The sequence below is a fragment of the Loxodonta africana genome, chromosome X (genome assembly GCF_030014295.1).
Source record: "Loxodonta africana isolate mLoxAfr1 chromosome X, mLoxAfr1.hap2, whole genome shotgun sequence".
NCBI classification, from domain to species: Eukaryota; Metazoa; Chordata; class Mammalia; order Proboscidea; family Elephantidae; genus Loxodonta; species Loxodonta africana.
The window spans coordinates 170021121-170048817 of NC_087369.1; the positions used below are offsets into that span (position 1 = coordinate 170021121).

General features: G+C 40.3%; 1 long non-coding RNA gene across 1 annotated transcript in view; it reads right to left on the reverse strand.

The window, feature by feature from the left end:
• Positions 1–27697, reverse strand: part of LOC135228805 (uncharacterized) — a 37314-nt gene that overhangs the window by 8854 nt on the left and 763 nt on the right. The gene's annotated exons all lie outside the window — the stretch shown is intronic.

The following is a 27697-nucleotide window of genomic DNA, read 5'->3' on the forward strand; positions in this document are numbered from 1 at the left end:
AACAAATGAAAAGGTACTGAAAACCTTATGACAAAGCCACAGACTCCTTCCCACCTCACCTTCCTCAACTCCAAACCCACTCCTGAAAAGCAATCCATCTTAACAGTTTCTCTTTTTAGCTCTCTGGAAGTATGGATGATATGCTTATACCTCTCTTTGTAGCTGCTGGTGCCCTGCTATGAAAGACAAAGACTTAATTCCCACCATTCCTCTGGCCCTCTCTCCTCTTCCTGAGTTTTGATCTTCAGGTTATTTTTATATCTCCTCTGGTTACCTTGGAAATTTTTAAATAGTGGATTCAAAGCTTTATTTCTATTTCTATCAACTTTTGATAGTATCTCGTGGACAATGCAAATGTGAATAATATTGACAATATAGAAGGTGGGATGGGGACAGGATGTGTGACTCGTGCTTAGAAGGGCCCTACATTTAGTTTAATGCTCTGCTGTCATAGTCATGAAATTCTTGAGACATTAAAGAAAGCCTTAAACTTGGAAGGAGATGCCTTGTTCACGGTTGAGTGATCTATAATTCAATGTAATTCCAACTCAAACCCCAACAAATATTTTAAAGGAACTTGACAAGTACATTATAAAATGTATGTACTCAAGAATATCTAAGGTTTGCCATAGCAGATGTCAAAATTAAAAACCAAAAAACGAAACCCGTTGTCGTCGAGTCACTAGGACAGAGTAGACCTGCCCCATAGAGTATCCAAGGAGCACCTGGTGGATTCGAACTGTCGACCTTTTTGTTAGCAGCTGTAGCCCTTAACCACTGTGCCAGGTTTCCAGTTATTGCTTAAGGGATACTGAGATTCTGTTAAGGGTGATGAAAAATTTGGAAATGGATATTGGTGATGGTTGCATAACGTAGTAAACGAAATTAATGTCGCTGAATTGTACATGTAAAAAAGTTGGAATGACAAACATTTTGCTATGTATATTTTTACCACATTAAAAAATTTCTAAGTTATTATTATCCCACTTATATGAAATATGTAAAATAGGCAAGTGTATAGAGACCAAATTTTATTAGTGGTTCCCAGGGGCAGGCAGAACGGAGGGGGAAAGGTGGCCTCAATGTTTAGCGGACACTGAGCTTCTATTAAGGATGATGGGAAAATTTGGAAACGGATGGTGACAATGATTGAACAATGTGATGAATGTAATTAATGTCACTGAATTGTACACTTAAAAAATGTTAAAATGTCAAATCTTTTGTTACATATATATTTACTACGATTTTAAAAAAGTTATAAAGCAATGTTAATATGATGTTGGTTTATAGGGATAAACTGAAAAAAAAAAACCCTTGCCATCTAGTCTTCCAACTGTTAGTGACCCCGTAGGACAGAGTAGAAGTGCCCTATTGGGTTTCCAAGGAGCGCCTGGTGGATTCGAACTGCTGACCTCTTGGTTAGCAGCCAAGCTCTTAACCACTATGCCACCAGAGCTCTGGTATAGGATACACAGCTGAAAAATAGAACAGAGTATGGAGAAACATCTATGCATATATAGAAATGATACATGACGGAAGCAGGATTGCACAAGGGACACCATGCATTATTCAATAAATGGTGCTGGGATAATTCAATATCCTACCATATGCCATACAGAAAAAATCAGTTCTTAGTGGATTAAAACTTTGAAAAAAACAAAGCTTAAAAATTTGAGAACATAACATAGGGGAATAACTTTATAAATTCAGAGCAAGGGAGTATTTCTTAAATAAACCAAAAGCCAAACCCACTGCCATCATGTCAATTCTGACTCATAGTGACCCCATAGAGTTTCCAAGGCTGTAAGTCTCTACAGAAACAGACTGCCACATCTTTCTCCTGAGAAGCCGCTGGTGGATTCGAACCACCGACCTTTTGGTTGGCAGCTGAGCTCTTTAACCACTGTGCCGCCAGGGCTCCCAAAATATTAATACCTAAAATATTAATAAGACAGACAACTCAATATAAAACTGGGAAAAAGACATGAACAGACATGAACAAAAGAATGAATAACACGTAAAGATGTAAAAATATCTTCAACTTCATTAATAATCAGAGAAATACAAATTATACCACAATTAGATGTCATTTTATATCCACTGTTGTTGTAAAAAAAAAAAATTTTTTTTGTTGTTGTTACCTGCTGTCAATTCCACCTCATGGTGACCCAATTTAAGACGGCTGATAACACCAAATGTTTGAAATGTCCAACAACAGATGAATATAGAAAAATGGCGATACATTCAGGCAAAAAATATTATGTATCAGAGAAAATGAATTTAACTATATGCAAACCCCCAAAAAAAGAAAACCCAAACCCACTGGGGTCAAGTCGATTCCGACTCATAGTGACCCTATAGGGCAGAGTAGAACTGCCCCATAGAGTTTCCAAGGAGCGCCTGGCAGATTTGAACTGCTGACCTTTTGGTTAGCAGCCACAGCACTTAACCAGTACGCCACCAGGGTTTCCAAACTATATGCAACATGAATGAATTTTATAAATACAATATTGAGTGAAAAACATATCACAGAAGACTACTACAGTATGCCATTTTTATAAAGTTCAAGAACCACCAGAACTCTGGGTAAACACAAACACAAAATTCAGATTAATAGCTCTGGGGGAAGTCTTGAGGCTGGGAGAGAGAATGCGTTCAGGCAGTCCCCTGGGTTACAAAGGAGATCTGTTTCTGAGTGTGTCTTTAAGAATACGTAGGTAAGTCAGAACAGGTGCATACAGTTCTTATTTAGCCTTACTTTTTTTTTTTTTTAGTACAAGAAAGGGGCCCTGGTGGCACAGTGATTAAAGTGCTCGGCTGATAACCAAAAGGTCAGAAGTTCAAATCCACCAGCTGCTCCATGGGAGAAAGACTTGGCAGTCTGCTCCGTAAAGATTTACAGCCTTGGAAACCCTATAGGGCAGTTTACTCTGTCCTGTAGAGTCATTGTGAGTCAGAACGTACTCGTTGGCAGTAGGTTTGGTTCGATTTGGGTTCGTGCAAGGCTCGAAGCCGTGCCTCAGGTGAAGGTGATTGCGATGACGAATTGGTTGTGAGTAGGGGTTGGTTCAATCTTTTCAGAGTGAGGGCAAATTTACATAACATTAGAGGGCAAGTTTGTCCCTAAATCTGTCCTTGGTAACCCAGGGACTGCCTGTATACAGGTGGATAAACCACCCAGAGCCCTTGCTAAAACAAACTAGTTTTTTGTTCTCCCTCTTCCCTGGAATGTGATTTTTTTCTAGTTCATTTTTAATTTCCAATGCCCCAGTTTATGCGGGGGGTGTCTCAGCGCATCTGCGCAGGTTCCGCAATCCCCGGGGTTTACCTCCTGTCCCGCCACAGCCATCTATTCTCAATCGCTTTGTTTCTGAGAGATTGGCCAGCCCTAGCTCCAGTTTACCCTTCTGCTTTTCAGCTCCATTTGAATTGTTTCCTAGGAATTGCCCTTAGTTTGTTTAGAATTCACATATGCTTTGGGATTTTTTTTATTTTGAGAGGTGTGTATGATAGTTTATCCAACATGCCTTAGTGGCTTGGTAGATCTTAAATCACTTTTCTAATCTCTTCTATGAAGCTGATATTTTCCAATTTCCCATTTCTACCTGGGCCAATTTTGGTCATCATATAAATCCGTTGCCATCCAGTCAATTCGGACACACAGTGACCCTATAGGACAGAGTAGAACTGCCCCAGAGGGTTGCCAAGCTGTAATCTTTATGGATGCAGACTGCCACGTCTTTCTCCCTCGGAGCAGCTGCTGGGTTCAAACTGCCAACCTTCCAGTTAGCAGCTGATCGCTTGAACCACTGCACTACCAGGGCTCCTTGGTCATCGTATACTAAAAGAGAATCACTAATCCTTCTGTGTTTCCACATCTGCTGCCACAGACCCGCATGTAATATTGACTTATAATTCTATCAGTTTATGTTATATATGACTTTCTACTGACTAACCTTGTCAACTTTGGCTTTCTCAACTTTTTTCCCTTAATCACTCTTGCAAAGGGTTTATATAATTTATAGTATTTTCAAAGAACAAGCTGTCAGATTTTTTATCCTGTTACTGTTTTTGTTTCCTAATTTAATCATTTTAACTTTTTTTTAATTGCTTTTTCCTAGTTTCTTCTGTTGTTCTTTTTCTAATAGTTTTTAGATGAGTACTTACTTTATTTTTCATCACCTTTTTTTAATGAAGGCATTTAAGGCCCTGAATTTTTCTCTGAGAATATCTAGTTTGGTATAAACTACACTTATTGCTTTCTAGATAGTTTTCAACTATATTTTTCTCTAATCAAAAGGTTATTTAGAAATTTGTTTTCTAATACCTAAGTTGATAAGGGTGGCCTTTTATTATTTATTTCTAATGTTTTTAAAATAGGACCAGTCAATACATCCTATAAAGAAACTACTTTTGAAATTCTGGTTCAATTTTCTTGTGGTCAGCTGCTCAAAACAGAACCAACACAACAGTAGCTTAAATATGGTAAATGTTTATTTTCTCTCTCAAACACAAAAAATCTGTCAATAGATTGCCCAGGACTGATGTGACAATTCCATGATATCATTAATTTCTTTCTTTTTTTTTTTTTTATCTTTCTGTTCTGCAATTTTGAGTGCTGCCTTTCATCATTAAGGTTGCTTCACAGCCACAAGATTGACGCTGGCAGAAGGAGGAAAAGAAACTGGAAAAAGAGATCTCTCAGCTGAGTCAGCTTCTTTAAAGAGCTTTTCTAGAAACCTCATCCAATAATTTATGTTTATAAGTAATTGGCCACCTCTACTTTATGTATTTAGCTGCTATGTTGTTTTCTCCGTATAGGTTTATGTTTATTATAGCTTTGCCTTTGATAAATTCCTAACGTCCCTCTTTAGCCTCTTTGGTACTTTTAACTTTAAATTCCTTCTGCATTCTTTTATTGGAATGTGTCTAACATTTTTTTGCCCACCCCCTTAGTGTGAACCTTTGTTTATCCCTTTAATTATGTTTATTTTTAATTTACGTAACAGTCTGTATTTTCATAGGAAAGATCAGTCATTTATATATAGCATACATTCTTATATACTTGATTTTTTGTATCGCGCTTCATATTAACTACTTATTTTATATTGCTATTTGTTATTTTCCCTTTCTGTTAATATACATATTTCTTTACTAATTTAAAACAAGGTATCAAATGTTGCCTGTATCTAAATATTCCTCCCATTTCCTTCCCATTTTCTTCAGTGCCAGTAAGATGAAACATTAAGAATACTTTCACACTACCCTACCCTCTACTTCCTGTCCTTTGAAAAGCTTTTATTTCCTCTCACCTCCCATCTTCCAACCTAACTTCTGCATTTGATTCTGGAACGATCTGATATGCATTAGCAAAAAGAAAGGAAGCTCGACCTATACCTCCCACCTTATAAACCAAACTAAAACCACTGCCGCCGAGTCGATTCTGACTCATAGCAACCCAATAGAACAGACTAGAACTGCCCCATGGAGTTTCCAAGATGCGCCTGGCAGATTCGAACTGCTGACCTCTTGGTTAGCAGCCATAGCACTTAACCACTTCACTACCAGGGTTTCCTCCCACCTTATATAAATTCAAATGGATCATAGACCTAAACTTGTTGCTGTTTTTGGTTGCCGTGGACTCAATTACAACTCACAGTGCTCCCCACATGTACAGAGTGGAACTGCTCCATAGGGTTTTCAAGGCTATGACCTTTCAGAATCAGACTGCAAGGTCTGCCTCCCAAGATGCCTCTGGGTGGGTTCAGATTGCCAACCTTTCGGCTTACCTGTTGTTGTTAGGTGCCATCAAGTTGGTTCTAACTCATACCGACCCTATGTACAACAGAATGAAAGTTGCCCAGTCCTGCACCATCCTAACAATGATTGTTATGCTTGAGCCCGTTGTTGCAGCCACTGTGTCAATCCATCTCATTGAGGGTCTTCCTCTTTTCCTCTGGCCCACTGCTTTACCATGCATTCAGCTTTTGAGACAAGCATTCAACTGTTTGTGCCACCCAGGGACTCTGGCCTAAACCTAAAAGCTAAAATTATAAGACTTCCAGAAGACAATATAAGAAAAAACAGCATTGCCACCTAGAATAAGCAAAAAATTTTTACATAGGACACACGAAGCACAATCCACACACACACACAAAAAAAAATTAAACTCTGCTTCATCAGAATTAAAAAAACTGCTGCTCTTTGAAAGGCACATTGAAAAAAATAAAAAGATACAGACTAAGAGAAAATATTTGCAAAAAACATATCTTGGAAAGGGTGTGTATACAAAATAATAAAAGAATTGACCTAATTAAAAATGGGCAGGAGATTTGAACAGACACTTTACCCCCAAAAATACATATACAAATGGATAATAATCACATGAAAAGATGCTCAACCTGATTACTTATCAGGGAAATACAAATTAAAACCAAAATAAGATACCAAACACCTAAAAAAAACAGAAGAGCTAATTTTTTTATGACAATACCAAATGCTGACAAAAATATTGAGAAACATACATTGCTGGTAGAAATGCAAAATAGCATTGCAACTTTTGAAAACAATTTGGCAATCACGCCTACATATTTACCCAAGAGAAAAGAAAAATCTTGTGTTCACGCTAATACTTCTACATGAATATTCACACCAGATTTATTCATAATTGCCTAAAACAGGAAACAACCCAAATGTATAAACTATGGTACATGCATTCAATATACTACTATGCAGCAATACAAATTAAAGAACTACTGATGCATGCAACAACCGGGATGAATTTCAAATGCATTTTGCCAAGTGCAAAAAGTCAGACTCAAAAGGCTCTGTAGTATATGATTCCATTAATATGACATTCTGGAAAAGGCAAAACTATAGGGACAGTAAACACATCAGTGGTTGCCAGGAGCTGAGTGTAATGAGGAGTGGCAGCGGTTACACAATTGGGATGGTTTGTTAAAAGCAAAAAGAGTAAATTGTACTTTATGTAAATTATACCTCAAGAAAAAAATGTTTTTAAAGAAATAAAAGAACCCAATTTTGTTCTCTGTGGTTACTTCATGATCAACACAGTGATAAAGCACAAAGTCAGTTCTTTCCAGGTAATCTGGTGAATTAAAAAAAAAATCTGGTGAATAAATCCTCAAGTATGGGATACGATTTTGCCAGAATCATAACAGGCCAGCCAGGGGTTGAAATTCTTATTGAGACTTGGATGGGCTCAGAGCCAGTAATCTGTTCTTCAGGAATTTAACTGTTTCAGATTAACCCTTTTCTTGGGGGGCCTGTAAGACTAGCAGTTCCCGTTTTGCGTGTCCAATCAACACCTGCTTTCAGCAGCAATCTGACTTGGGGGCAGGGCTCAGCCAAGCTTGCCTCCCCCGGAGTTCAGTGTTCTGAACACATTTTTTTCTAATTCGACATGCCCCACTGCCTGTGCTCAGACTCTTCTTCAAGCACCAGAGCAGGGGAGGGCAGCTTCTTCTCCACTAGGTCCTGTCTGACTTCCTCTGCCTATCTGACTCCTGGCATCTTTCAGCTTGACTGGTTCTGCCTGTGCACACATGAGGGGCCCATTGTGTCCTGGAGGGGGTGGGAGTGGAGGTTCTCAGATGCCTTTCTGGGGTCATTCCTTCTACCTGCTTCTTCCCCGCCCCCCGCCCCCATCTTTTACAAGTCGCATTTCCCCAGCTTTCAGAATGGCGCAGTTGGGGCAGTGTTTCTTTTTATTGTACGTAGGGCTTCTATGAGTCCGAACTGAACTCCACAGCGTCTAACAACAACAACTTTTATTAAAGCGACAGTTTAAATTCTTTATTTGCTAGCTCACAGACCACAGCCTCTAGCCAAGACTTTAAAACATTCTAACAGGAAGAAAACAAAAGAAAAGCAAATAAACTCTTTTTCTCCCAAGCCCATTGTGGCCTTGGAGAGGAACTCTTCAATAACAACTGTCTGGGCTTTTTGACAACACCCGCCCCCAATCTCAATTCCATCCCGATCCAGCAAGGTCATTTTTCCCCTTAAGAAAAATGATGCCTGAAGTAAAACAAAGTAATTGTTTAAGTTTCAAAAGTTACACTTATCTTAATCCTTTAGGTGAATTGTCTCAAGGCCATTTTAGTTCAAATTTCCTTGGAGAGCATGGATTCTTCTGGAAATGCTGAATTTAGCAATTACTCAGACCCATTCGAATTCCAAAGCATTATCTGATCTACCTGCCCAAAACACATGTATACACCCACTCATCTTTTAAGCAAAATTCCAAACAGAAATTGTGTATCGTGAACCAGTGGAAGTTTTATATCTCATTTATGTACACTCTATTTTTCTAGGAGGGTCTCATTCCATGTAGAAAATCATCTTGGAATCCTCAACCTCTGGCTGTGACCTAAAAACAAAAGAATTCACTTACACGAATCACAGAGCTCAATGATTTCAGCTGCCTGTAAAGGAGAAAGGTTTTGTAGACATTTTAAAGGAGTTACTCACAACTAAACACTTTAACTTGGAGTCCATTTCCTCCTGAGCCACTTTTTTTGGCAAAACAAACAAACCAAACCCGTTGCCATCAAGTCGATTCCGACTCACAGTGACCCTACAAGACAGAGGAGAACTGCCCCATAGAGTTCCCAAGGAGTGCTTGGTGGATTCGAACTACCAACATTTTGGTTAGCAGCCATAGCTGTTAACCACTGCGCCACTAGGGTTTCCTTTTAAGGCAAGGTAGAGAAAAACAAAGGTTTTAAAACTTTATTGTTGTTACTATTATCCCTTTCTGTATTTAAAACTTTTGGTATCTATTTAAATCCCTTGGTTTTGGAGTCTCTATTTCAGACTATTTCTACAAGGAGAGTCAACGAGCTCCATGAAAATTAAGGCATTTTTTTTTAATCTCTGTTGTCACTGCTTCCCTGCCTGAAGATACCCACTGATTATCTGTTGGGGTTTGAAGCAGTCCTCAAGACCTCTCTAATTTCCTATGTTGCCATCTGCAGTACCAGGAACTGGAGCAGAGACACTTGGGACTCTGCCTGAATATAGGCTTCCCCTCCTTGCAGGGTTCCAACTCCCTTCTGCAATCTTAGATCTCCAAATATAGTGATGACCAATACCTGACTCCACCACTTAACAGCGGTGCGACATTGGGGGAAGTTATTTCACCTCTCTCTGTGCCTCAGTTTCATCTTTGAAACTTAGATCGTTCATTCACAATACCCAAAAGGTGGAAACAAGCCAAATGTTCATCAATGGATGAATGGATAAACAAGATGGAATATTATTCAGCCATAAAAAGGAATGAAGTACTGATACATGTATACATGAATGGACCTTGAAAACGTTATGCTAAGTGAAAAAAGCCAGTTGCAAAAGGCCACATATTGTATGATTCCATTTGTATTAAATGTCCACAATACATAAATCCATGGAGACAGAAAGCAGATTAGTGGTTGCCAGGGATGGGGGGGAGGTGAGGAAAGGGGAGTGACTGCTTAATGAGTTCAGGGTTTCTTTTTTGCACTGACAAAAATATTCTGGAAGTGGACAGTGGTGAAGGTTGTATAGCGTTGGAAATGCACTAAATGGCACTGAATTGTACACTTCAAAATGGTTAATGCTTAATTTTACGTTACATAAAATTAACATTTAAATTAACAATTAAAAAAAAAAGTTTACTACTCTGTAGCAAATTCAAAACCTAAAATAAAAACCTCACTTAAAAAATCTGAGAAAATAACAATATCGACCTCAGATGATTACTGTGGGGATTAAATGGGTTACCATATATATAAAGCATTTGAACAGTGATAGAATATGCTAAGCGCTATATCCAAAAAAAAACCAAACCCAGTACCATCGCATCAATTCTGACTCATAGTGACCCTATAGGACAGGGTAGAACTGTCCCATAGAGTTTCCAAAGAGCGCCTGGCAGATTTGAACTGCCGACTCTTTGGTCAGCAGCCGTAGCACTTAACTACTATGCCACCAGAGTTTCCAAGCGCTATATAAGTACTAATTATTGTTATTATTATTATTCCCAACCACCCTGGCTAATATGGTTGGGAGAAGCCAAGAAACTGTATCCTGACCATAATGCCTTTGTCTTGGCCATATTTAATTATCCACTGAACCAAAACAAATGGAGACACAGGAACAGATATACCTACAGAGACATCCTTCAAAATCCAAATGTCTCATGCTGTGAGTTATTTAGTCTACATATGTAAATGGATAGCTCACCATTCCTTCCCTCAGCCTGCTACACTCCTTCCAAAATCTAGCCATGGTGATGGTGGAAGCCCCATATCACTTCTACATTGGACACCAAAAGCAGCTTTGCAGATGGGACAGAAATTAGTGGAAATAAGTGACACATTCACACACCTAATATAAATTCTTGACTTTATGTAATGAAGGATACAGAACACAACAGGTGTTAGTGTTCTACTAAGGATGGGCTAGATAAATCCTAATCACAATGTGGACTGCTGATTCATGCCAATCTATCAATTGTTTGTTACTGGTACATGATAGCAATTCTCTGCAATCTGAAATTGGTCAAACATGCAATCAATATGCATTGAAAATTACTGGTGATTGGAATGCAAAAGATGGAGACGAAGAAGGATCTGTAGTCAGAAAGCACGGCCTTGGTGATAGAAATGACTCCAGAGACCGTATGATAGAATTTTGCAAGACCTATTCATTGCAAATACCTTCTTTCAACAACATAAACAGTGACGATACAGATGGACCTCACCTGATGGAATACACAGGAATCAAATCGACTACATCTGTAGAAAGAGACTATGGAGAAGCTCAATATCATCAGTCAAAACAAGGCCAAGGGCCAACTGTGGAACAGACCGTAAATTGCTCATATGCAAGTTCAAGTTGAAGCTGAAGAAAATTAAAGCAAGTCCACAACAGTCAAAGTACAACCTTGAATATGTTCCACCTGAATTTAAAGACCATCTTAAGAATAGATTTGATGCATTGAAAACTAATGACCAAAGACCAGACGAGTTGTGGAATGACATCAAAGACATCATACGTGAAGAAAGCAAGAGGTCATTAAAAAGACAGGAAAGAAAGAAAAGACCTAAATGGATGTCAAAAGAGACTCTGAAACTTGCTGTTGAACATAGAGTAGCTAAAGCTAATGGAAGAAATGATGAAGTAAAAGAGCTGTACCAAAGATATCAAAGGGTGGCTGGAGAAGACAAATTAAGTATTATAATGAAATGTGCAAAGACCTGGAGATAGAAAACCGAAAGGGAAGAACAAGCTCAACATTTCTCAAGCTGAAAGAACTGAAGAAAAGATTCAAGCCTTGAGTTGCAATAGTGAAGATTCTATGGGCAAAATACTGAACGGTGCGGGAAGCATCAAAAGAAGATGGAAGGAATACGCAGGGTCACCGTATCAAAAATAATTGATTAACATTCAAATATTTCAAAAGGTAGAATATGATCAGGAACTGATGGTATCAAAGGAAGAAGTCCAAGTTGCACTGAAGGGATTGGTGAAAAACAAGGCACCAGGAATTGATGGAATACCAACTGAGATGTTTCAACAAACGGATGCAACACCAGAACTGCTCGCTCATCCGTCTATGCCAAGAAATTTGGAAGTGGGCTACTTGGGCAGCCAACTGGAACAGATCCATATTTGTGCCCATTCCAAAGAAAGGTGATCCAACAGAATGTGGAAATTATTGAACAGTATCATTTGTATCACATGCAAGTAAAATTTTGTTGAAAATCATTCAAAAACGGTTGTAGCAGTACATCGACAGTGAACTGCCAAAAATTCAAGCTGGATTCAGAACAGGACATGGAACCAGGGATATCATTGCTGATATCAGATGGATCTTGGTTGAAACCACAGAATACCGGAAAGATGCTTACCTGTGTTTTATTGACTATGCAAAGGTATTCAACTCTGTGGATCACAACAGATTATGGATAACATTGCAAGGAATTGGAATTCCAAAAGACTTATGTGCATGAGAAACCTGTACAGAGGCCAAGAGTCAGTCATTTGAACAGAACTAGGGGATACTGTGTGGTTTAAAATCAGGAAAGGTGTGTGTCAGGATTGTATCCTTTCTCCATACCTATTCAGTCTGTATGCTGAGCAAATAATCTGGGAAGCTAAACTCTATGAAGAAGAACAGGGCATCAGGATTGGAGGAAGACTCATTAAAGACCTGTGTTATGCAGATGACACAACCTTGCTTGCTGAAAGTGAAGAGGACTTGAAGCACTTACTGATGAAGATCAAAGACTATAGCCTTCAGTATGGATTACATCTCAACATAAAGAAAACAAAAATTCTCATAGCTGGACCATTAAGCAACATCACGGTAAACAAAGAAAACACTGAAATTGTCAAGGATTTCATTTTATTTGGATTCACAATCAACGCCCATGGAAGCAGCAGTCAAGACATCAAAGGATATATTGCATTGGGCAAAACTGCTGCAAAAGACCCCTTTAAAGTGTTAAAAAGCAAAGGTGTCTGTTTGAGGACTAAGGTGTGCCTGGCCCAAGCCATGGTATCTTCGATCACCTCACAAGCATGTGAAAGATGGACAATGAATAAGGGAGACAGAAGAAGAATTGATGCCTTTGAATTATGGTGTTGGCAACAAATATTGAATATACTATGGACTGCCAGAAGAATAAACAGATCTGTCTTGGAAGAAGTACAGCCAGGATGTTGCTCAGAAGTGAGGATGGCGAAACTTTGTCTCACATTCTCTGGACATGTAATCAGGAGGAACCAGTCCCTGGAGAAGGACATCATGCTTGGTAGTGGGTCATCGAAAAAGACAAAGACCCTCAACAAGATGAATTGGCACAGGGGTGGCAACAATGGGCTCAATCATAGTTATGATTGTGAGGATGGTGCAGGACCAGGCAGTGTTTCATTCTGTTTTACATAGGGTCACTATGAGTCAGAACTATCTCAACAGCACCAAACAACAACAATAAAGAGAAATGAAGTACTGATACATTCCACAACATGGATGAACCTCAAAAACACTATGCTGAGTGACAGAAGCCAGACACAAAAGGACACATATGGTATGATTCCATTTATATGAAGTGTCCAGAATAGTCAAATCCATAAAGACAGAAAGGAGATTAGTGGTTGCCAGGGGCTGGGGGCAGGGGGAAATGAGGAGTGACTGCTTAATGAGAATATTCTAGAACTAGGCGGCTGCATGGCTCTGTGAATATACTAAAACCCACCAAATTGTACTGTAAAAGGTTAACTGTATGGTATATGAATTGTATCTCAATAAAGCTGTTAAAATAGAAATAATAAAAAATAAAATTGTAAAAAGAGGGCAGGGAACACACTACCATAGCATGTTTCCAGGACAGGGGAGAACTAGAAACAGTTGACACACAGCATGGGAGCAGACGCAGCCTAACTTGGCATGGCTTTTCCCTTGCTTCTCAGTTCCATCCGGGGTGCAGCTGTCAGTAGCACCCTTCATGCAGGTAGAGGCCCCCAGAAAGCAGATGAATTGTTGCTACACCACTACTCTTTTATTCTCAGGCTTACATCACCATTCCCTACAACTTAAATAATCTGGGTGATTTAGTTTAAGGCAATGTTTACAAAACATTGAGTTCTCCTGGTTCTGGAAGTGAACTCAGCACTATTAGGCCACTTCTCCTTCAGGGGCACGAAGCAGAATCAGCCCCCAGGTATGTCTGGGCAGTAGCTCCCCCTCTGGCTTTCTGGTGTCCTGGAAAGCCCATGTCCCCTTGGTGACCCTTCTCACCAACCCAGCCGGTGCTGGAGAAATGTAATTGAAAATGAAATTTATTCCCAACCCAGAAAACCTCCCCACAAATGTAGAAGAGAATGAAAGAAAACACTTTTATTGTTGAATAAGCATTAAACAGAATGTTTAATAAGAATTCAACAGGCAATCTGCTAAAGGGATTGTAAAAACAAAGGAATCTGCCCTTTTCTGTAGCCAAGTAGATACAACTCAGTTCATATATATTTTAAGATAAATGATATTCAAGTAAGAAGATTTAAAAGCACTATTTCTTACATATAATGCATCCTAAATTTATCTAGGTTTTGGGGTAGTGTCATGGATTGAATTGTGTCCCCCAAAAATACATGTATCAATTTGGCTAGGCCACCATTCCCAGTATTGTGTGATTCTCCACCATTTTGTCATCTGATGTGATTTTCCCATGTGTTGTAAATTCTGTCTCTATGATGTTAATGAGATGGGATAGGTGGCAGTTATGTTAATGAGGCAGGATTCAATCTACAAGATTAGGTTGTATTTTGAGTCAATCTCTTTTGAGATATAAAAGAGAGAAGCAAGCAGAGAGACAGGGGACCTCATACCACCAAGAAAGCAATACAGTGAACAGAGTGAACAGGGTTTCTGCATGGAGGAGCTCCTGGAGCTAAGGAAGATTGAGGACAAGGACCTTCCTCCAGAGCTGACAGAGAGAGAAAGCCTTCCGCTGGAGCTGACACCCTGAATTTGGACTTCTAGCCTACTACACTGTGAGAAAATTAACTTCTCTTGTTAAAGCCATCCACTTGTGGTATTTCTGTTACAGCAGCACCAGATAAATAAGACAGGTAGCTATCTGTGTTTGTTGTCTTTATCCAAAAGGAAAAATAAACTTTTCTTATCTTTAAGACAGGAGATAGTTTTGTAATTTAGAGCAAGGCGCCCTTAGAAGTTAGGCTTCTACTGTCCCACACATGCTGAGAGACAGAGCTCCTATCTTTCTTGATAATTACATTTTAAAGGAGTGCCTCCCAGGTCCTTGAGCAAACATTTTTGTGTTGTAAAACTGGTAAAGAAGCTTAATTAACCTTTTCAAAGGACTTATATACATTTCAAAAGAGGCAGAGAAAGAATTTAAAATTACAAGTTTTATAAAGTAAAGGCTCTAAGAAAAAGGGAGGGGGAAGTTCTCTTTCCCTTTTTGTACCAGGGTAAATGCTATATATATATGTATATATACTTTTTATATACATATATATATATGTATGTATATGTATGTGTATATATATATATATATATATATATATATATATATATATATATATATATGCCCTTTGCCGTCGAGTCGCTTCAGACTCATAGCAACCCTGCAGGATAGAGTAGAACTGCCCCATAGAGTTTTCAAGGAGTGCCCGGTAGATTTGAACTGCTGACCCTTTGGTTAGCAGCTATAGCACTTAACCACTACGCCACCAGGGTTTCCATATATGTATGTGTATATAGATGTATAGATATATATATGTATACATATATATATATATATATATACAATAAAACCTGCAAAATCCAGGACCTGTGTAAAGTGGAAACTTGTCAGAGAAGGAAAACAATATTTTCCACGAATCGAGAACGATAGAAAAGGGGTAAGACTGCACCCTGTCAAAGGCAGAAAACTTGCAAGGCCTGGAAAAACAAAGCAGTTCTCCAGAGTTCAGGCTCTCACAGGTTTCACTGTTGTTATCGTTGTTATATGCCATTAAGTCAATTCCGACGCACAGTGACCCTATGTACTAGAGAAGGAAACACTGCTAGGTCCTGTGCTATCCTCACAATCATTGCTTTGCTTGAGCCCATTGTTGCAACCACTGTGTCAATCCATCTCTTTGAGGGTCTTCCTCTTTATCGCTGACCCTCTACTTTACCAAGCACGATGTCCTTCTCCAGAAGACATGCCCAAAGTATGTGAGACGAAGTCTCACCATCCTCGCTTCTAATGAGCATCCTGGCTGTACTTCTTCCAAGACAGATTTGTTCGTTCTTCTGGCAGTCCATGATATATTCACTATTCTTTGTCAACAGCACAATTCAAATGTATGAATTCATCTTCAGTCTTCCTTATTCATTGTCCAGTTTTCACATGAATACGAGGTAATAGAAAACACCATGGCTTGGGTCAGGCACACCTTAGTCCTAAAAGTGACACCTTTGCTTTTTAACACTTTAAAGAGATCTTATATATATATAGAGAGAGAGAGAGACCTAGTGGCACAATGATTAAGCGCCTCCACTGTTAACTGAAATGTCAGCAGTTCAAATATACCAGCCGCTCCTCAGGAGAAAAGACGACCTGCTCCCATGAAGATTACAGCCTAGGACACCCTATGGAGCAGTTCTACTCTGTCCTATAGGGTTGCTATGAGTTCCGAATTTTAAAGAGTGCTAAACTGAGGCCCATCACCTGTCTGTCACTTTGTCGTACTGTGGTGGCTTGCACATTGCTGTGATGCTGGAAGCTACGCCACTGGTATTTCAAATACCAACAGGGTGACCCATGGTGGACAGGTTTCACCAGAAATTCAAGGCTAAGACAAACGAGGAAGAAACTCCTGGCAATCTACTTCTGAATATTGTTGTTGTTGTTGTTAGGTGCCGTCAAGTCGGTTCCGACTCATAGCAACCCTATGCACAACAGAACGAAACACTGCCTGGTCCTGCACCATCCTTACGATCGTTGTTATGCTCGAGCTCATTGTTGCAGCCACTGTGTCAATCCACCTCATTGAGGGTCTTCCTCTTCTCCTCTGACCCTGTACTCTGCCAAGTATGACGTCCTTCTCCAGGGACTGATCCCTGCTGACAACATGTCCAAAGTATGTAAGACGCAGTCTCCCAATCCTTGCCTCTAAGAAGCATTCTGGTTGTACCTCTTCTAAGACAGGTTTGTTCATTCTTTTGGCAGCCCATGGTATATTCCATATTCTTCGCCAACACCACAATTCAAAGGCGTCAACTCTTCTTCGGTCTTCCTTATTCGTTGTCCAGCTTTCACATGCATATGATGTGATTGAAAATACCATGGCTTGGGTCAGGCGCACCCTAGTCTTCAGGGTGACATCTTTGCTCTTCAACACTTTGAAGAGGTCCTTCGCAGCAGATTTGCCCGATGCAATGCATCTATTGATTTCTTGACTGCTGCTTCCATGGCTGTTGATTGTGGATCCAAGTAAAATGAAATCCTTGACAACTTCAATCTTTTCTCCATTTATCATGATGCTGCTCATTGGTCCAGTTGTGAGGATTTTTGTTTTCTTTATTTTGAGGTGCAATCCATACTGAAGGCTGTCTACTTCTGAAAGGCATTAGCCAGTGAAAACCTTATGAATAGCAGCGGAACACTGTCTGAATATTAGCCAATGAAAACATTATGGATGACAGCAGAACACTGTCCAACTTGCTTGCTTTGAACACGTCATCAGGAGGGATCAATTCCTGGAGAAACATACCATGTTTGGTGAAGCAGAGGGCCAGTGGGGCCTAGGGAGACCCTTGGTGGGATGGACCAGCACAGTAGCCACAATAACAGACTTGATCATGAGGATGGCTCAGGACTGACAGTGTTTCGTTCTGTCGTACCTAAGGTCGCCATGAGTTGGAGTAGAATTGATGGCAGCTAACGGCAAGTTGAGGGAGTCCTCCAGGTACAGGAAAGTGAAAAAGACTCAGCCTCACAGGTCAACAGAATGAAAGATTGATTGCTAGTCCTCTGTTGAGCACTCACTGGATGTGTCTCCCTTTGGCAGCAAACGCTAAGTTTTTTCCAGAATGCACAGCATTCCCCACTCAATCCAGGGCTCCTGGATGCTGTTCTCCAGGGGTGCCTGCAGTCTGTGGAGGAGAAAGCTCCACATTAGCTCCCTCCACTGGAGCGCCCGCGGAGCCCAAGGCCTCACTTGCACCCACCAGCCTAGAGGCCCTAGCACCCGTTCACCTCAAGGGAGTGAGAGAAACTGAAGTTGGGATCCATATTCCCAGTCTCCCTCTCCACTTCCAAGATTTTGTAGCCGGACTGCTATTAGAGAATTTATTATTTCCAGCCATAAATCTACTTTCGATTTTAAAACTGTGCCTGATTTTCCTCTAGGCTTATTACAAACATTTTCAGAAATTAATTTTGGTAAAGAAGCCTCTGATTTTAAAAAGCTACAAGATTTGTACCATTTTTGATATTCTTCATACAGTCATATTTCTCAGTGATCAGATTAACAGTGGTCCAAAACCCTAGTGTTGAGCTAGTTTGTCCTGAATAATCGACAGGTCAGTTTCCACTAAAAATAATAGTCTGTTCAACAGGTAGCTTGTTATTTTCTCTTACAAGGCAAGATCACCATTTACTTGGCAAATGTAGCATTTTCAAATATACATCTCTCAAGCCAAAGTGATTTTCATTTCCTTTTTTATCATATTGCATTTTGGTCAGCACTCATAGGTCAAGTTTCATGCACTGAAAGAATCTAGTTAAATGGCAATCAGCTTTACGGTGAGGCTTGGAAAACACATTCTTGAATAAACTGTGATTCTCAGGTCATACCAACCTAGGTGTAAAAAGAAATTCACACATAGGCCTCCTCAGTTCCTCAAAAATACTTCTGATGAGTCCCCTGGCTGTGCTTCATGTGTTCTTCTAGAACCCACCTTCTTGGTTACTGTGGCATTTTCTATTTTTCTCTTCTCCCGTACTGACATCTCCCATCATTAAAACTCTGCCACCGCTGCCAACAAGAGGCATTACTGCTAATACCTCTGCCCTCCCATTGGACCACTGCTGCTACTGGTGTCCACTAATATGGGCAATAAATGCTCAGGTGCATTGCTGAAGGTACTATGCTGAATAAACTGGAGATGCACACTCCCATTACTGCTAAAACAGCCAGTGTCATCTCCCTTGCTTGGAGAAGATCTTGGGCCCAATGCAGTTGATGCCCACGAGCTCTTTTACTTTATTGCTTCTCTTACACTTAGAACTGGGCCATGAAGCTGTGGTTTCTGGGGCTAGGGTGCAATCTGAGTGACTGATATCATGCTGTACTTAGAATTCTTCCTCTTTCCCCATGTTGGCCTCTGTCCTGGAACTACATTTGCTTGATCTCTCTACTCCAAGTATAAGTTCTTTCCTAACAAGTTTCTCATCTCTCATGTGAAACAGACTCATGATGGGCCTTTCTCCCGTTCTGGACATGCCTAAATTCCACCTGTGAAAATACCCTAGGCTCATACCAGTACATCTGGACCCCATTCATTCTCATTGAGGTTGTTGTTAATGAAATGTAAACACTTTGTCATGTGACAATTTTTTGCTTCAGCATTCCCTTAATTTCTTAAATAAACTTTTTATTTTGGAGTAATTTAACATTTGCAGAAAAGTCACAAAGATAGTACAGAGTTCCCATATACTCCTCACTCAGTTTCCCCTAATGTTAACATTTTACATTACCAGGATATACTTGTCACAACTGAGAAACCAACATGGGTACAGTTACTATTAACTAAAGTACAGGTTTCATTCAGACTTCATTGGTTTCTCCACTACTGTATTTTTTCTGTTCCAGGATCCCATCATGCATTTTGTCATCATGTGTCCTTAGTTCCCTCTAGTCTGTGACAGTTCCTTGGTTTCTCCAGGTCCCCTTAATTTTTTTAAGTGGTTGAAATATTTTTATGTCAGCTATACAGGAAGGGTCTGAGCCCTGCTCTGCCTAGGTACTAAAGCTTATAAAAAAAATAGTTCTTCCCAGTAATTGTGAGAAGACATATTTGTCAATAAAGAGAGGACCAAGAAATCTCTAGAATGATCCTTTAAAATATAATAATCACGAATTATATTTTGATGTTGGATATTCCACAGCTAGCTACATACGCATCAGTCTCATCTTCTTTTTCCAAAAGACCCAGTTTTATTTAGGGCAGCAGTGTGCGCAGCTAAAAAACGACAGTCCTCAAGCTTCCTGGCAGCTGTCCGGCCATGTAACATCGTCCTGGCCAGTGAGATGTAAGCAGAAGTCTACTGGATGGGGCTTCTCAGAGAGCTATGAGAGCTATTACTTTCCTAACCCCTCCCAAAAAAAGGGGGGCGGCAAGGAGGTGTTAAGTACCTTTTGCACTCTGTTCTTCCCCCCTCCTTTCCTGCCTAAAATGCAAATTCAAGGCCTGGAAAAGGGGCAGTCAATTTGAGAGCATGAGGACAAGGACCACACATCAAAGACAGAACACTCACTGTCCTTGTATGCAGAAGAAGCCACCACACCAGCCTAGCACTCAAGACTTCTTGTTACACCAGATTAAAAAAATTAAATGAAATGAACCCCTTACTTGTTGAGAAATCAAGGAAAAGGAGGAAAAAATGCCAGAAGATTAGAAATAGACAATATCACACATTTCAAAAAGGACATACAGAGCTCCGAGCTTCGTTGATTCCTGGAAGAACTCTAAACACAATTCTTACTAAGCAGACACACACTTCTTCAAAGGGCGGACTTTGCTTATCGTCCCTTAGGTAAAATTTCACTGAACCTCTCCTCATCAAACCCAAATGAATGACCAAACCAAGGTCCAACACAGCTTAGAAAAATTCCTCTGCCCCAATACAAAGAGCACTTCTTGGAGTATTCTTTGATGTGGGAAGAACAAGTCAGTCAGACATGCTGCTCCCCAGAGTGAGGCAAACTTTGGTGCGGTTTTGGGGCTGGTAATGGCGACGCATGCAGAGGATTGAATTGTGTCTCCCCCAAATATGTGTTGATGAGGTCATATCAGCGTATGGTGGATCCTAAACCTAATCTCTTCTGAGTTGCAAAAAATAAGGCCTGGATAGACATAGAGATACAGAGGGAAGACAGATGACATGTGAGGATTGTCTACAAGCCAAGAAACACCAAGGCAGCAAAGAACTCCCAGGGTTACTGACAAAGAATTGACATGGTCAAGGCCCACATTTGGACTTCTAGCCTCCAGAACTGTGAGAAAATAAATTCCTGTTTTTTAAAGCCATCCATATGTGGTAGCTGTGCTATGGCAACCCTAGGAAACTCAGACATAGCATGTACCATGTGCAGAGACTGGTTAGGCTCTTAACGTGGATTGTCTCATCAAAAGCTCTCAACACCTCTAGGAGATGTGTACTACCCCTATGAGATGTGTACTATTAGTATCCCCATTTTTCAGACAAGGGAACTGAAGCGCAGGAAGATCAAGTAACTTGCCTGAAAAGACTGGCTAAGGAGGGACCTCTAATCCCTGATTCAGAAAACATCAGAAATCTTTGGTCGGTTTCAGTGGAGACTGCTACAGATCCCACCTCTGTGAAAACTTCCCTTTCTCATGCTACTTGGCCACTAGCACCTAGAGCTTACACAGAGTCAACGTCCCCTTCATATCTCATGTAACATATATATATGACAAATGGCAATCAGCATAGCTCTAGTCCTTGGTATTTCAACAACACTGAGACTAATCTTTGCTTTAGTTTTTTGAATAGGTGGATTTCAGCATTACTCCTTCATTGTAGCTGAGCTTACTCCTGGTCTTCCTAGTGTTTACCTATTAGTCTGGTTTATTGGCTTTCTACCTCAGGTTCCATGTAGGCTATGTGCTCTATCAGTTAGAAATGCGTATGCCTGCAGGTTACAGGAAAGCCACCTTAGAAAGGCCTAATCAAGCAGAGGTTTATTTTTCTTACACGAGAAGCTTAGTGGTAGGTAGCTGCTGGCATCAGTTCACTGATACCACTGTAATTCTCTTGGCCATTCCCTCATGGTTTCCCTAGCTTTAGGCATTACAGTATACCCACAATCAAGGCAGGGATTACAGAGGAAGAGGAAACTTCAGCCAAACTCATTCCTTTTCTCAAGAAAGCAAAAAGCTTTCCCAGAAACCTCTTGGGAAACTTAGGTTTACATCTCATTTTCAAAGACAATGTCAGGTGGCCACCCTAGCTGCAGGGGTAGTTAGGAACATGCATATTTAGGTCTTCCAGCATCTAGAGTAGAGATGGGTAAGGGAGAAGGAGAATGGCAATGGAGGATGAGTGTAGCCAATCTAGTGTCCTTCACGGATTGCGTGCTTACTTGTTCTTGATGAATAAAAAGAAAGTAATGTGGTTAATCCCACAATGAAATAGATCCTGAACATGTAACCACCACCTTGAAGAGAAATACTTCTACTCATGTAGGGTTATTGGTGATGTCTGGGCTATAAATATAGATCTAATTGACATTTATAGAAGACTTCATCCAACAACAGCAGGCTACACATTCTTCTCAAGCTCATACGGAACATTTACCAAAATAGACCACATTCTGGGCCATTAAACGCAGCTTACAATTTTTAAAAGATTAAAAATTATATCAAATATTTTCACAGAACACAATGGAATTAAATTAGAAATCAATGAAAGAAAGATAATTGGAAAAAACATAAATATTTGGAGATTAAACAACACACTTCTAAATAATATACGAATCAAACAAGAAGCTTCAAGAGAAATTTAAAATGAATTTGAACTACATAAAAATGAAAATACAACTTACAAAATTTGTGGAATGCAATGAAAGCAGTGCTTATAGGGATATTTATATACCAGCAATGAAAAAGTGGAATTTGAAATTAAAAACGCAATACAATTTACATATAATTACAATAACATTACTATTCACGCCCCCAAAAATGAAATACTTAGGCATAAATCTAAAAAAAAATGTGCAGGATATCTATGAGAAAAACTATAAAATGCTGAGAAAGAAATCAAAGAAGATCTAAATAATTGGAGAGATATTCCCTGTTTATGGATAGGAAGATTCAATATTGTTAATATGTCAATTCTTCCCAACTTGATCTACAGATTCAATGCAATCCCAGTCAAAACCACAGCAAATTTTTCTGTGGATATTGACAAAGCAATTCTAATGTTTATACGGAAAGGCAAAAGACTCAGAGTAGCCAACGCAATATTGAAGAACAAAGTCAGAGGACTGACATTACCCAGCTTCAAGACTTACTATACAGTAATCAAGACAGCATGGCATTGGTGAAAAAATAGACAGATCAATGGAACAGAATAGACAGCCCAGGAATATAGCCACACAAATATAGTTGAGTGATACTTGACAAAGGAGCAAAGGCAACTCAATGGAGAAAGGACAGTCCTTTCAACAAATGGTGCTGGAACAACTGGCCATCCACACGCAAAAATATGAATCTAGACATTGACCTTACACCTTTCAAAAGTTTAACTCAAAATGGATCATAGACCTAAATTTAAAATGCAAAACTATAAAGTTTCAGGAGATAACATACGAGAAATCTAGGTGATCTTGGAGTTGGCGATAACATTTTAGATACAATGACAAAAGTACAACCCATGAAATAAAAGACTGATGTCAGACTTCATTAAAAGTAAAAACTTCTGTTCTGCATAAAACACTGTTAGGACAATCAAAAGACAAGCCATAGACTGGGAGAAAATATTTGTAAAACACATATCTGATAAAGAACTTGAATCCAAACTATATAAGAACTATTAAAAGTCAAAATAAGAAAACAACCCAATTAGAAAATGGGCAAAAGAACTGAACAGAACCTCAACAAAAGAGATATACAGGTGGCAAATAAGCATATGCAAAGATGCTCAACATGTGTCATTAGGGAATTGCAAGCAATAATGAAATACCACTACATACTTTCTAACCCCATAAAATCTTATGTCCACACAAAAAGTTGCACACAAATGTTTATAGCAGCTTTATTCATAAAAAAAACAAAAATCCCCCCCAAAATTGGAAGCAACCAAGATGCCCTTCAATAGACGAGTGGATAAACAAACTGTGGTATATCCATACAATGGAATATTATTCAACGATAAAAAGAAATGAGCTGTCAAGCAATGAAAAGATATGGCGGAACCTTAAATGCACATTTCTAAGTGAAAGCAGTCAGTCTGAAAAGGCTACATCCTGCATGATTCCAACTCTATGACATTCTGGAAAAGGCAAATCTATAGGGAACAGTAAAAAGATTAGTGGTGGTCAGGGGTTCAGGGAAACGAGGGAAGGATGATAGGTGAAGCACACAGGACTTTCAGGGCAGTGAAAGTGTTCTGTATGATACTAGATACATGACATTATGCATTTTTCAAAACTCTTAAAACTGTACAACACAAAGCGTGAGCCCTCATGTAAACTATGGACTTTAGCAATCATATATCAATATCAGTTTAGCAATAATAACGAATGTGCCACAGGAATGCAAGATGTTAATAACAGGGGAAACTGTGGGTGTGTGTGGGGGGGTGTGGGAGTATATGGGAATTCTCTGTACCATCTGCTCAATTTTTCTCTAAATCTAAAACTGTTCTAAAAATAAATCTATTAATGAATTTTTTTTCCTAATATCTAGTTCAAAGGAGAGGTGAAGATGAGGCAAAATTGTCAGAACAGTGTCAGTAAAGAGGTGAGACTTTCGAAGGGCCCTGAAGGGTACATAGTCCTTCTAGAGTTGGAAAGGGCAGAGGGCATTTCCCTCTGGGATTACAGCAGGAACAAAGACTCCATGGCTTGAATTGCGAAGAAGCAGGAAATAAAACAGAATAAATCAATGCAAAGACAACTAGCAGCAATTTCATGAAAGCTAGGGGCTGAGGCAGAGCCAGAAAAGCTGAAGCATCATTCCAGTATTGAATAAATATAGCCATGGGAGCCGACCCGGCCCAAACCGGTTTGCAACACTCATTCATTCATTCATGCACTCAGTAAATATCTAATATGCACTACTACTGTTCCAGACACTATACTAGGCACTGGGGATGCAGCAGTGAAGAAAACACTGTTTTAACGGAGCTTACATTCTAGTGAGGGGAGACAGACAGGGCCTACTTGGTGTATTCAAGAAACAGCTGGAATGGAGGGGGTATGGAATGGAAGGGTAGAGGGTGCCATAGAGGAAATAACAGAGGTCAGAAGATGTAGAGAACAGAGGCCAGAGTAAATAAGAACTTTGCCTTTTACTCTGAGAGATTTAGGGATCATTGGAGGGTTTTTTGCCTTTTACTCTGAGCCATTTAGGGATCACTGGAGGGCTTTGAGTGCCAGAGTGACTTGATGGACACTTGGACAGGGTCACTCTGTCTTCTGTGTTGAGAATAGAGAGACGAGGACAAGAGGAGCTGCAGGGAGACCAGTGAGGAGGTTATTGCAGTAACCCAGGTGAGAGAGATGGGGCTCGGACCAGGGTTTTAGCAGCACAAGTGGTAGGAAGTAGGTTCTGGACTCTGAAAAGATTTGCTGATGGATTTGTAGCTGCAGAGTGTGAGAAAGAGTCCAAAAGGACTCCTTTTTAAGCCTGAGCTACTCACTGGAAGGAGGGGGTTGCCATTAACTGTGTAAGGGGAGAATATGGGAGGAGCAGACTCTGAGGCAGGGCTGAATTCACTTGGGCTATCTTGAAAGAAACTGGTTTTTATCCTGAAAGGGGAAATTTCAAGAGTTAGAGATCAGAGTGAGGCTGAGACACAGAGGCAAGTGGGCAAGGCTAAGTCACAGTACATTTAGGTATAAGCATTCACTCATTCATTGAATATTTATTGGAACCAACCACTTTTAATGTGCCAGAGACACAAAGATAAATAAGACATCTTTCCTGTCCTGAAGAAACTCACAGTCCATTGAGAGAAACAGAAATATAAATAAGCAATTCCAGTACATTTCACCATCACAGTTGAGCTATTCAACATTTCCTGAGTCCCTGCTCTATGCCAAGCAGTGTGAAGAGGAAGCAGGCAGTTTGTACAAAGTTCTACAAGAGTACACAAGAAACTGCCTCCAAAGATTTGTGAAGGTATTCACAAGAGTTCATCACAGTGTGGCACTGGGGAGTTGGCAGCAACCTAAATGCCCGTCACCAGGGAAATGTGTAAGTAAAATCTATGGAATACTCAGCAGCAGGTAGAAGCAACAACCTAGGGGTACACCCAGCAATGTGGAGACAGCTCAAAAACATAGTGTTGAGTGAGAAAAGTGGGAACCAGAGATTTACAGTCCAATAACATTTCTGTAAGTGTAAAGGCATACAGAAAATACTGTGCATCTTAAATTATCAAGTATCATAGCAAACAAATTGCAATGGGTGCCTAGAAGAATGAGAGTGGGGATTGAGGGAGATGAGAAAAAGTAATATAAATAATATAAACACTATAAAATACCTTAAACATGAGAAGGGCCTTGAAGGGACTCATGATGACAATGTGCTGAGAATTGAGGTGCAAAGCAACTTCACTCTCTGCACCTGAGGTAAAATAACTAGCTCACAGAAATCCAGCTAACAGTGCTAAGGGATAGCGCTAAGGGTAAGTATTGCTGGGGGACAGGAAGCATGTGGCTCGAGCAGTAAAGGTGGTTGTGGAGGGCTGATATCTTGAAAGCACTGGGTAACTTGAGCAACACTCTACACATGGAAGGTATAATTATTCTAATCTACTCTGATCCAGTCCAGCCTATGGCGAGAATCTCTTTTGGAGTCTTCCCATCTTGTGACTCCTCCAGAGACTCTTCTAGTCCAAGGGGTCATTCCGGTTTACTATGGCCTCAAGGAGTGTGGCCTCTGAGCTGCTGCCTTAGAGCTAGGACTGCACCAGCTCTGATGCTGCTGCTCTGGCTGGGGGTGGGGTGGGAAGGGAACGGGGCCTCAATGATGCCTCTCATTCTGGGGCATCTGTCTGGGGCAGTTCATGCTACTTCCCCCAACTCAGTGCTGCCCATCTGTCAGTTAACTCTGGCCCCTCACATTCCAGCTTGAGTCATTTCCCCTTCGCCAAACACACCTTCCTCTCCCCACACTAGGTCATGTCTCATTATTATAGGTGCACTTATTTGATGGCAATGGGTTTGGCTTTTTTGGTTTGGTTATTCTTCATAGCCCTTATCACAGTTGCAACTCTACATTTACTTTTCCGATAATTTATGCCCATCAACGGTAATGTGCTTGACTGATAACCAAAAGGTTGGTGGTTCGAACCCATCCAGAGGTGCCACAGAAGAACCCAAACCAAAACCCACTGCTGTCAAGTCGATTCTGACTCATAGCAACCCTGTAGGACAGAGTAGAACTACTATGGGGTTTCCAAGGAGTGGCTGGTGGATTCCAACTGCCGACCTTTTGGTTAGCAGCCAAGCTCTTAACTACTGTACTACCAGGGCTTCCCACGGAAGGCCTGGAAACTTGCTTCCAAAAGATCACAGCCTTGAAAACTCTATAGAACAGTTCTACTCTGCAAAACATGGGGCTGCCATGAGTTGGAGTCAACTCAATGGTAACTGGTTTGGTTTTTGGTTTTTAGGACTGTAGGTTTCAAGTTCGATGTTGGCCGTTTTGCTTTTGTTTGTTTTTGCTCACTCATGTATTGCCAGCACATGGTTATTGTTGTTAGGTGCCCTCCAGTCAATTTCGACTTATAGCACCCCATGTGACCAAGCAGACCTGTCCCACAGGGTTTTGACTATAATCTTTACGGGAACAGATCATCAGTTCTTTCTCCTGAAGAGCTGATCCACCAAGTGGGTTTGAGCTGCCGACCTTTTGGGTAGCCCTAGTGCTTAACATTCAACCACCAGAGCTTCCTTGGCACATGGTAAACAAAAAATCAAACCCGTTGAGGTAGAGTTGATTCCGACTCATAGCGACCCTATAGGTGCAGTTGGGCTGCTAATCAAAAGGTCATCAGTTCAAATCCGCCAACCCACCTTGGAAACTCTATGGGGCAGTTCTACTCTGTCTTAGACGGTCGCTACGAGCTTTGGCACATGGTAGGCACTCAATAAACTTTTCAGTTGAATACAAGCACCCCAGACAAGGGGAACACAGGCC